Source organism: Nelusetta ayraudi, unplaced genomic scaffold (genome assembly GCF_046127955.1).
Source record: "Nelusetta ayraudi isolate G7.1 ecotype Tasmania unplaced genomic scaffold, CSIRO-AGI_Nayr_v1 ptg000018l, whole genome shotgun sequence".
Taxonomy (NCBI): domain Eukaryota; kingdom Metazoa; phylum Chordata; class Actinopteri; order Tetraodontiformes; family Monacanthidae; genus Nelusetta; species Nelusetta ayraudi.
The window spans coordinates 760920-771376 of record NW_027466068.1 but is presented as its reverse complement, the minus strand read 5'-3'; the positions used below and the strand labels follow the sequence as shown (position 1 = coordinate 771376).

General features: G+C 41.1%; 1 long non-coding RNA gene across 1 annotated transcript; it reads left to right on the top strand.

Moving 5' to 3' along the window:
• The first annotated feature begins 4374 nt into the window (after nucleotides 1-4374).
• On the top strand, nucleotides 4375-9145 carry LOC142887729 (uncharacterized). The gene is made up of 5 exons (XR_012926583.1): nucleotides 4375-4463; nucleotides 4769-4901; nucleotides 6327-6414; nucleotides 7871-8950; nucleotides 9017-9145. It is a non-coding gene; the product is annotated as an uncharacterized LOC142887729 (long non-coding RNA).
• Nucleotides 9146-10457: the final 1312 nt, after the last annotated feature.

Sequence of the window (10457 nt, the reverse complement as noted above, 5' to 3'; positions counted from 1 at the left end):
CTCTCAATGTCAACATGGATATTAAAATCTCCAATCACTATGATCTTGTCTTTAGTCAATGCTAAACTAGACAAAAACTCTGAAAATTCATCTAAGAAAGGAGAATATGGACCGGGGGGACGGTAGACAACAATGAATTCAACGGAATCTGCCTGTCTATCAGGTGACAGCAAAATAGATATCACTAAACTCTCAAATGAACTATAAATAGATTGAGCCTTGAGATTGACTAACAAATTGGAATTATAAATAGCTGCAATGCCACCTCCTCGACCACTATCACGAGCCTTATGAGTATTAATATGACTAGGAGCAGTGGCTTCATTAAGACTAAAATATTCATCTTGACATAGCCATGTCTCTGTGAGGCCGAAAATATCAACACTATGTTCACTAATCAAATCATTAACTAAAACTGCCTTGGAATGTAGAGACCTAATGTTAAAGGGGACCTATTATCCTAATTTTCGGGCTTTTGTATTTGATATCTGGCCCCTCCAGAGCAGCAACGCACGATTTTCCGCGCTGAAAGCTTTTTAGATTTGCGTATCTTAGCGGCTCGTTTCTGCGTCCCGCGAAAACGCTCTGTTTCACTTCACTCCACCCCAGCCTTGCCGGCGTACGCCTCCGCCCGGGGTCACACTCTGCGTCGCTGCTGAGCCTCACTTCCTCAGTCTGCCGGTGCGGGAGTGAAGAGTAAACGGCAAACTTTATGAAACAGGTACAATTTAAACACTTACCGTCGTGAAGGCTTCACTCTTTAGCAGCTGTTTACCGGCTAATCCAGCTTCGTACTGACCCAGTGCGGGCTGAGTTACGGCCGCAAGGCGGACCGAAGGTCCCTGGACATTTTTTGTGCCTTCCGTGTCCCCGGAAATATATTTTACTTTGTGTACTGACTGTGTTTTTGTTTTGTATTTTTGCAAGACATCTTAATAGGGCTTAGAATGATTTGGTTTCATACTGTTGACTTGTATCAAAAAACTGTCTGAGCAGAGAAAATATGTACGCTGAAACGATCACTTCAGTCATAGAGTCGTTTATTATTAGACAAGAATATCTGCACAACTTACGTCCACACCAAGCACAAAGCAGGAAGAGCTCTATACAACCCATGTTACCATGCTGGCGTGAACATCGCTATAAGGAGTGAAACTTGCGAGTCAAAATCGCTGCCTCTTCAGTTCTGCTGCCAGCGAACACAACACACATAACAAGCAGAGCACAGAGTTAGCGGTGGTGGCTAACAGTTCATCAACACGATTCAGCGGTTGTACGTTGCAAGTAGTCTTAAAACTAATGTTGCTTGAGGTCACAATACACTCACAGTCCTCATACATGTTTTCAAATATTGCCATGGCTGATTATTCTCTCATCGTCCACCAGGGGGCCGAGTCGAGCCCGTCTCACTCCCGTTGCCGACCGGACGAGAGGGGTCTTGCTGCAGACCGGTGTTCCATCGCGTCCGCATATTAGGCTGAACAAACCTCCAACATTTTCTTTGTTCGTTCCACTTCGGCGGTTGTGGTCCTTGGTGCTTCGGTAGTCGCTCGGTATTTTTTATTTTATTTATTTTTTATTTCCTTGACACCGAAAAAAAAACATTTTCTTGGAGCAGCGCATTGCGGAATCACTTCCGGGGCAGAGCGGGGGAGGGCGGAACCAGTCCGAGAGGGTGCCGGAGCTTGGCCATGAAAGGAGATCCGGCACACAATTATGTAATTCCGTGCCCAGTGTTGAAAAAATCTCTGTGAACAGATCGTTTAGAACCATGCCCAACAATTTGCAGGGCTCACGTCCAAACGCGCATGAACTTCATTATTTAACGATATCGAGATCGTTTGACGATAGGGTTCAACATTGTAACAGTTTTTAAAGCTCAGAAAAGTGGAAAAGCATCATAGGTCCCCTTTAAGAAGGCCACATTTCACAATTTTGTTTGTGGGAGACCCTGGAGCCACCTGCGACCGGGCCCCCTTATTTCTACAAACTATTTGAATTAGGTTACTATAATCGATTGGAGATTTGCACAGTATAAGAGGTTTGGAGGTGCGAGGGACCGACACAACTTCTATTGGAAAAGACTGGCAGGGCTTCGAGGACTTACTAACGGCAGGGGACGGCAGTGAGAGAAGCCCAGAGTAGCGTGTAGGACTACAACTCTGTTGCCTGGTCTCCACCCTGGAGCATCAGTGAGTGGAAGCTAAAATTTTAACTATATTGCTAGATAAGAGAGCTGCACCTTCCCGGGTGGGATGAATGCCATCCATCCTAACAAGACCAGGCTTGCCCCAGAAAGGCTTCCAGTTATCTACAAAGCCCACCGAGTTATTGGGACACCACCCTGACAGCCAACGGTGAAAAGATGACGTGCGGCTAAACATCTCATCATTCTTAACATTTGGCAAGGGGCCAGAGAAAACTACTTCGTCCAACATGGTCTGAGCAAATGCGCACACCGAAGCTATGTTTAACTTAGTGACCTCGGACGATTTCAGGCGTGCATCATTGAAAACACACTTAAAAGCATCAAACTTCATGGTCTAATAATTGAAAGATATTTTTGATTTAGCTTTAAAATAACTAAATAAAATAATATATGTGTGCGTATGTATATATATATTTATATATATATATATATATATATATATATATATATACACACATACATATATGTATGTATATAAATACATACATATATATATGTATATATACATACATATATGTATGTATATAAATACATACATATATATACACATACATATACATAAATATAATATACATGTATACATAAATATATATATACATATATATATATATATATACATATATATATATATATGTATATGTATATATATATACACACATATATTATTTATTTTTTATTTTTTTAAAGTTAAATCAAAAATCTCTTTCAATTATTAGACCATGAAGTTTGATGTTTTTAAGTGTGGTGAAGTTAAAATGGAGGCCAAATAAAAATTATTCTGTGACTACATATCAAAATGTTTTAGTGTGTTCTTTGGGGCCGAGGGTCAACACTCCTGGCAGATAAGCAACAGTACGCTGATGTCAGTGTGGTGCATGAGAAAGAACAGTAGAGAGGGGCAACAAGATAGCACCAACGGTAATTTCTCTCCTGTCTTTCACCGCCTCATCCAGTTTTGTTTTCTTCAGGAATATTCTTGATATCATTTCGCTGGAAATAACAGAAGCAAATTAAATTGTTTATCTATTTATTTATTCATTTATTTTTTAAAAGAGATTGATGTGAATTGACAGAATTTTGGGGGGCAAATTCAGGAAAACCTTTTTACTCTAACAGTGTTGGAAGGGAAGATAAACTTGTTCATTCTGCTGTGTTAAAAATGTGTGAATCCAAATGCGAATTGTAAAGACTCACGAGGAAACAATGAGCATCATTCTGAAAGTGAAAGTATGCATTGTTCCGCCATACAGCCGTCGTTCTCTATGGATTCCGTGTAACCAGGGAGAAAATAATACCTATGGTGTCATGTTGCAGATTATTGCTGCATTGATGATTCATGTCTATGTGACTTGAGTAATCTCTCATTTTGACATATTAATTGTCATCCCTGGTTGCCATTAGATGGGATGAATTTGGGCCAACACAACTTAGCCGTATCTGTGCATTCTGCACATTACCATAAAAGGCCAGGCTGTCTCAGGGTACAGTGTGAGGGGTTAACTAGAATTTTATAGAGGTTTAAAGACCACACTTCACACTAAGGTATGAGATATCATCATGAACCTGCAACAAGATGGCAGCAGAATCTGCTGAAGTGTCACAAATGTTTTGTATTTTCTCTATGAATAATGGCTTAAAATGTGTGAAATAAATGGTGTGTTGTTAAAGGCCCTCTTTTTCATTGAAATCATATTAAAATCACTACTTGTCTGTCATGGGTCAGTAGCCTTTTGGTTGTATTCATATGTATTAGTAATACAACTTCACATCTTTATTCATGTTGTTTGTGACAGTTTGACGGGATTCTAATGGTGATCTGTCTGTGGTTCAGCAGCCGTGAGTCAACTAAACTTTTGTTTGCTCTGTTGGTGCAAACTGTCTAAGCTGCAGAGCACCAACACGCCGACTGCCTTGCAAAGCATGTCACATCTGCCTACATAAAGACAATGTGCAACTTCTGATGACTGAATGGATGTCCAGTCAGTAGGGACTTGGTTAGAAAGACCAAAGGGTAGTGGTAAAGTAACAATGGAGATTTTCTCTCCTCCAAGTCCTTCCTGAGCTACTTCTCTTTCAGAGAAATGTCTCCTACAATAAACAAAATCAGTCTTTAGACAAAACTTTGTTGATTTTATTACACTGAGTTGATGTGTGTTTGTAACACTTGGCAGAGCCATGGCAGGTTATCGGAGGAGCTTCTGCGGACTGATGCTGCTGATCCTTCTCGGTCTCCTCTGTTTCAAAGTACAGTTTGGTAAGTAATAATTTTAGGAACATAAATTAATTAGATTAAGAATTAATTCAGTGTCCTCAATGGCAGAGATTATCTTTAAAAAAATAATAATAATAAATAAATAAAAAAGAATCATGCTGAACACATGAAAGAGGTGCAGAAGTTCAGGAGCCGGACTGCAGGTGTCAATCGAATGTTAAAATTTTAGTTTTGATTTTTGCTTAATTTTTCTTTTACAAACTAATTTGAACCTGTGTACTTATAATACAGACAAGGCATTGATTAACTTAACAAACTAACTGTCTAATGTAAAACTTAATCAACAGAGGTGCAAGATGAAGACTTGGAGGCCTCTCTGAAGAGAATGATCTCTGAAGACAAGACTCTCTGGCCTGATATTGCAGCTTTGCACGGCCTGCGACTGTCAAGTGAAAGCATCGATGTCAATGTCAACCAATGGTACGTTTCAAAATATCTCCTTTGAATCTGTTCCTTAAGTTCTTTTTATTGTTTTTTCAGGAAATATAATGCGTGTCTATGAGAAAGTGAAAGTTTCAACTGCAGGTCAATCAAGGAACCAATGGGGATTTTATTTTGTAAATCCAAAAATGATTTAAATTTACTGTTGTAACTATACGACATTCACTAGAGGAACCAATGTCAAAGGTTTTACCATGCATCAAGATGATGTTTAAAAAGCTAACAAAGCCTGTATGTGGGTTAGGACTGTACTGTAGCTTTCAGCTGGGAGAAAATCAAGGCGTTTCCCGTTTATCAGATTGCAGAAAGTTTCAGTTTAACTAACCTCATGTGGGTTATGCAACGATTGAAGGTTAAGGTGCAGAAGAAGTTCAAAATTAACTTCTGCCAATTTGGATGACACATTTGTCATCTTGATGGTGAAACTGTAAGACTAGTTCACAATGTTCAGGTGGTATATGCAAGACCACACCTCTTGTAGTGGTACTGTTGGCGCTCTTCCGCCACGTCAGTGGTTTTCAGCCGTCATATCTTTTTTCGTGTCAAGCACGTTACAGATGTGAAACTGCAATGAAGGATCAAACTCAATTTGTTGCCTCAGCTCTTGGCCCAGACGAGACGGTGGAAGTGGCTCGTACTCAGACTCAGTACTTTCCCTGGTGACCTCTATTAACCAGACAGCTAGAACCTACCTGGATACGCCTTTAATTTCTCACTGAGATCTCGTCAACAGGAAGCTAAATTGCCACCGCAGTATCGAGTCCTGTCACTTAGATTTATGTTAGTGGTATCAGACCAAGATTCAACTTGTGTAATTCTAATTTTGTTTATAGAGCACTCTTCATGCAATACAATATAACAAATATAACACAAACTGCCTAACAAAATTAGATATTAAATTCCAAATTTCAAACATATCACAGAAGAAGGAATAGATTTCATGCATCCAGACTCAGTTACTGTTAATCATTGAACTTTGGGTACAATGTCTTAGTGCCAAAGGTGAAATTGACACACAGACACGCCCAGAAATAGACAATACAATAAACAAGTGAGCAAGCAAGGTAAGCAAGTACATTTTTCTTTGAATAGCACTTTTCACAGATAAAATCACAATGTGCTTTACAGCAATACACTAAAATACAAAAAACATTGGCACAAAGATACACATTGAAACACAAGCCCGAAAGAGCATGTCATCCTGAGCTGAAGGCCATTCTGAAGAGATGGGTTTTAAGCTACATCTTCCACTAGGCAATCTGAACTGGGCCAAAGTACCTTTAAGCCCAGTTGAGTACGGTTCACTTGGCTCGGGTGAGCACAAAACCTTTGTTTATGTGTGTACAAGCCAACCCCTAATTTTAAATGTATTGATTCACTTTTAAACGTTTGAATTTCTTTTAGGGAGAGCCTGATCCAAAGCCTAAAAAATTGGCAGGATGATCTGAAGAAGTGTCAAGATATTAAATCTTGTCTCCTACAGCAGGAAAAGGTTTGTGGATTTTAAACGATTTAAAGTAAATCATTTCTCTTGATGCAATTCCTCTGACCTATATTAATGAAGGCATACGGGTATTGTACAAAACAGAAATAAGGGATTGTAGGGATTCATTTTAACTTGGTTGGTTCGACCTAAGCAGGCTCAATTAAACACAGTCAAGTAATTGTTTACAGCTGAAGCCCAGTGATCTATCTGCTAGTTCGACTGCCAGGCTCCTGAAAACTAATGTATTGACAATTGTTGCATTGTCCTCTAAAAGTGTGCATCTTTCATTCTGGCAGCGGCGTTCCTCTTTTACATATAGCATGTTGTGTAAGAATGTATGTTGTCCCACTCTTCCCTTCTGCATCAGTGATCCTTATACAGACCCCCTGGTCTATTGCAGAACTTCCTACATCTGACTTGACATACTGTAGATAAGAAGTGTTAAGCCTCTGTTCCACTAAAATTAGCGGGATGACACCATGTTTTTGGACGCGGGACGTCGCGGAAGCAATCGGCATTGAGTTCCGTGTCCACACACCAAACCCAGCGGGGTGTCACCCCCCCCCCCCCCGGCAAGCTGCACCCCCTCCACTTTCACCGCGTCGTGTCTGCTGACGTTATCGTGCTGAGATCGCATGATGAAGTTCTACAGAATTCAAGAGTCTGGCGGTGGCCAGTGTTCTTAGTTGTTGGTCACTTGGCTGTAGTGGAGCGATGACGTCGTTGCCGCCAGCACCTCCGCGGCCGCTTCCCGCCGTGCAGCGATTGTTTCGACGTCTGGGTCCATTTTGTGCCCGAGCAGCGTGCGAAACAGCCAGAGGACAATGAACAATTATCCAGCGCTGATGGAACGTGATCGAAAACTTTTGCATCAGTGCTTGATATACGCCGCGACTGGCGCGATATTATGATTTAGCGCACGTTACACTCACCATCACCCAGTGCGGCAAGTAAAAAAGGTGGTGTTGTCCCGGGTTTCCCGATTCCATCGCAAGCCGATTGGTGCGGAGCCGATCGGAGCCGATTTTGACCCGGGTCGCTTGCCGGGTTGTTTGATCTGTTTTGTCGCGCGGCTCGGTGAGCAGATTCCACCGCCACCAAATGCCGATTATTTGCAAAAAAAAAACATGTTTTTTGGGCAGTGGAATTGGGACTATAATAAGTGTTTAGGGCAGCAGATGCACATATTCTCATCGAAGAATCCCCACCTTGTCGTGGTCGATGGGCTTGTGTGCCTCAGAGACCCCGAGAACTATGCTACTCTGTTACGGAAACGGCAACGCCGCCCTACATGCCACAAGGCATACAGGGCATGAGTGAGTGAGTGAGTGAGTGAGATGCTCATATGATGCAAGTGTGGGTTGTTTTTTCCCCGTTTAAAGAAAAAAGAAAGGGTTACATTGTCAAATGTCTTACAATTGTCAATGCTCTTTTTGTACTCACTTTGACTTTTGACTTGTAGGAATTTGAGAGCTTCCTAAAAGATATTGAGGACCAGAAGATGCAGCTGCGGTTGCTTCATGCTTCTGAGATCTCACACAACTACAGCCAAAAACTTCTGGTCATGACTGACAAGGACAAGTCAACAGAAGACCAAGTCAAGGATGAATACAGTTTGGATCCTGATTACTCGGAGATCGTTAGTGTGGAATGTCTTCAGAACTCTGATTGCATGCCAGACGCAGACAGCAACACAGTGCTTAAAATATTTGGACGTCTTTCAGAAGATGGTCAGACTGTTTCTGGGCTTTCTGGCTCGTCTCTTGCAGAGAACTTGTTGAATCTGTCACGTAAAGCAGTTCCACTTTTCTCCTTGGATGATAAGACAACCACAGAGTTCCAGCACAGCTTTTTACAGACTCTCATGATCCATGGCATCAGAGCAGTTATAGAAATGAACCAGAGGAACGGCCAGATACACAAAGTCATCAATGAACCAGACTCAGTTTCTAGATATGAAATTCCACAGGAAAAGGTTGAGCATACCACACAGTATGACCACCAGCACATCCTTGTAATGGAAAATGATGAAGTTGTTAAAAGAGCTACACAATATCTTTACCAAAAATATTCAACAATCAGTTCTGTTTATGGTCTGGATGAAAATCAACGACCTAAACTACTTCATGGTGACTCTGTGCCACTGACAGAGAAGAGCAGATTGGTGCTAGTTGGCCATGGTTTAACTGAAAACTGTGGAGAGATGACACTGTCAGGGTACAAGGCAAAAGAAGTTGCCAACATCATAAAACAAACCAACAGGGTTGGTAACAAAATCAAAACAATAAGTTTTGTGGCCTGTGAGCTTGGGTCAGAACCAGCATTTGCTCAAACTGTGCTGACTGAGCTGCATGCTGCCAACATTGAGACAGAGTTGCATCTCCATCAGGGCAAAGTCCAGGTCACAAGTGATGGAAAAATAATCACTCAGGCCACCGATGGGGCTCAGTGGCGACATAAAGATGATACCCAGAAGGTGGTGGCAGTGTTTGATGAGAACAGAAAAGTAGTAATTACAAAAAATTCTAATAGTAAAGGAGAGGTTGTATCAGTGGATCAGTCTGTCAGTGGATCTGATGAGCTAATAATAAATAATGGTAAAGAAGAGCGTGTATCTCTCAGTGGATCTCATAAACTCATAATACATAAAGAAATAGCCGAACGTTTCAAGGCTTTTCAGAAAAACTGGCCAGAAAAACCTGAGAATTTCCTAGACCAGAATGTCATGGAGAAATTTAACCCAACTGCTTCTCATGAGCTCATGGCATTGGCCTGGGGGCTCTTTCACAAAGATCGTCTTCTGCCTCGTAAAGTGAACATTAATCATGTGGAGGACATAAAAAATAAATATAGGATAAGGAACCTCACTAATGAGGTGGTTTGGATAGAGTCTGAGCAGGAAATAAAAGACATTCTTTCCAACTGTTATGAGATTAAATCAGGAGAAGATGTGAGAAACATCATTCAACGTTATGCAAAGAACGGAGAAAATAACATCACTTACCTCATGGTCAAAGACTGGATATATGCTGTTGATCCTCAGACTTTGTATGTGTATCTCGTGGGAAAGAAACTCGACAACAATCAAATCAAAAATACAGAAAGAATTAATGCAATTGAGGATTGTATTAAGGAGCAAATTGGAAAGGAAAAATACCCAGACATGAGCGAACACATTTTGGATAAAAACATTAAAAACCCAAAGAAAGATTATATTCAATATATAAAAGAAATTTTTCTCGGAGAGCCAACAACCAGTCCGTCGCTATCCATTGAGGCCTGGCGCACCACATATTTCACTGCATCAATTATATCTGAATCTGCAAGAAACTTCCGGACATTTCCTTTGATTCTCATGGCCCTAGATATGACTAACAGCAATGACAACAACATCCGAGAGAAAGGAGAGGAATTCTTTTTTAAAGAACATCCAATGGCGAGAGGCTGGAGTTGGGTTGACCCTAGCCAGCGAGGACACAAAGGCTCAGCAAGAGCTGAAGGTTCAAGCAAACTGAAAAACAAGAGGCTACGTTCCATAGAGGAATTAAAGAAGGACCTTGCAATGGTTGTAGGAAAAGAAGTGAATCATTATCAATCATGGAATCAAGGTCGTGAAGAAGTTCTGCAAGAAATGCTGAGGATTTCAGTAAAATACACTGTAGTTCAAGTTTCAGAAAGAAAATCGATTAAGAAAGATTACATCGATTTCAAAGACCAGGTAAAACCTGCCCCAGCCTCTGGCCCATTGGGGCGATACAATGACGATCACACGACAACCCAAGACCTGATGTCTGCTTCCAAGTTAGAGAATTCCTTGATGCTAGAATCCCACTTCTCAAGGCTAAAGGCTTCAGTTGCGGATCAAGTGCATGCTCAGTTAAAAAGCCAGTACAGGGAGAATTTGGCTCAGATGCACTTCCAGGAAGGAAGTGCCAGAATAGAAGATGGAGAGTTTATTGTCCACCTTGTGTCAGAGGGGGTCGAACCTCCGGAGTTCAGGGTTAAGTTATCTCCTGAGAGTAAGTTTTACAATGAAAAGATGTCAAAGG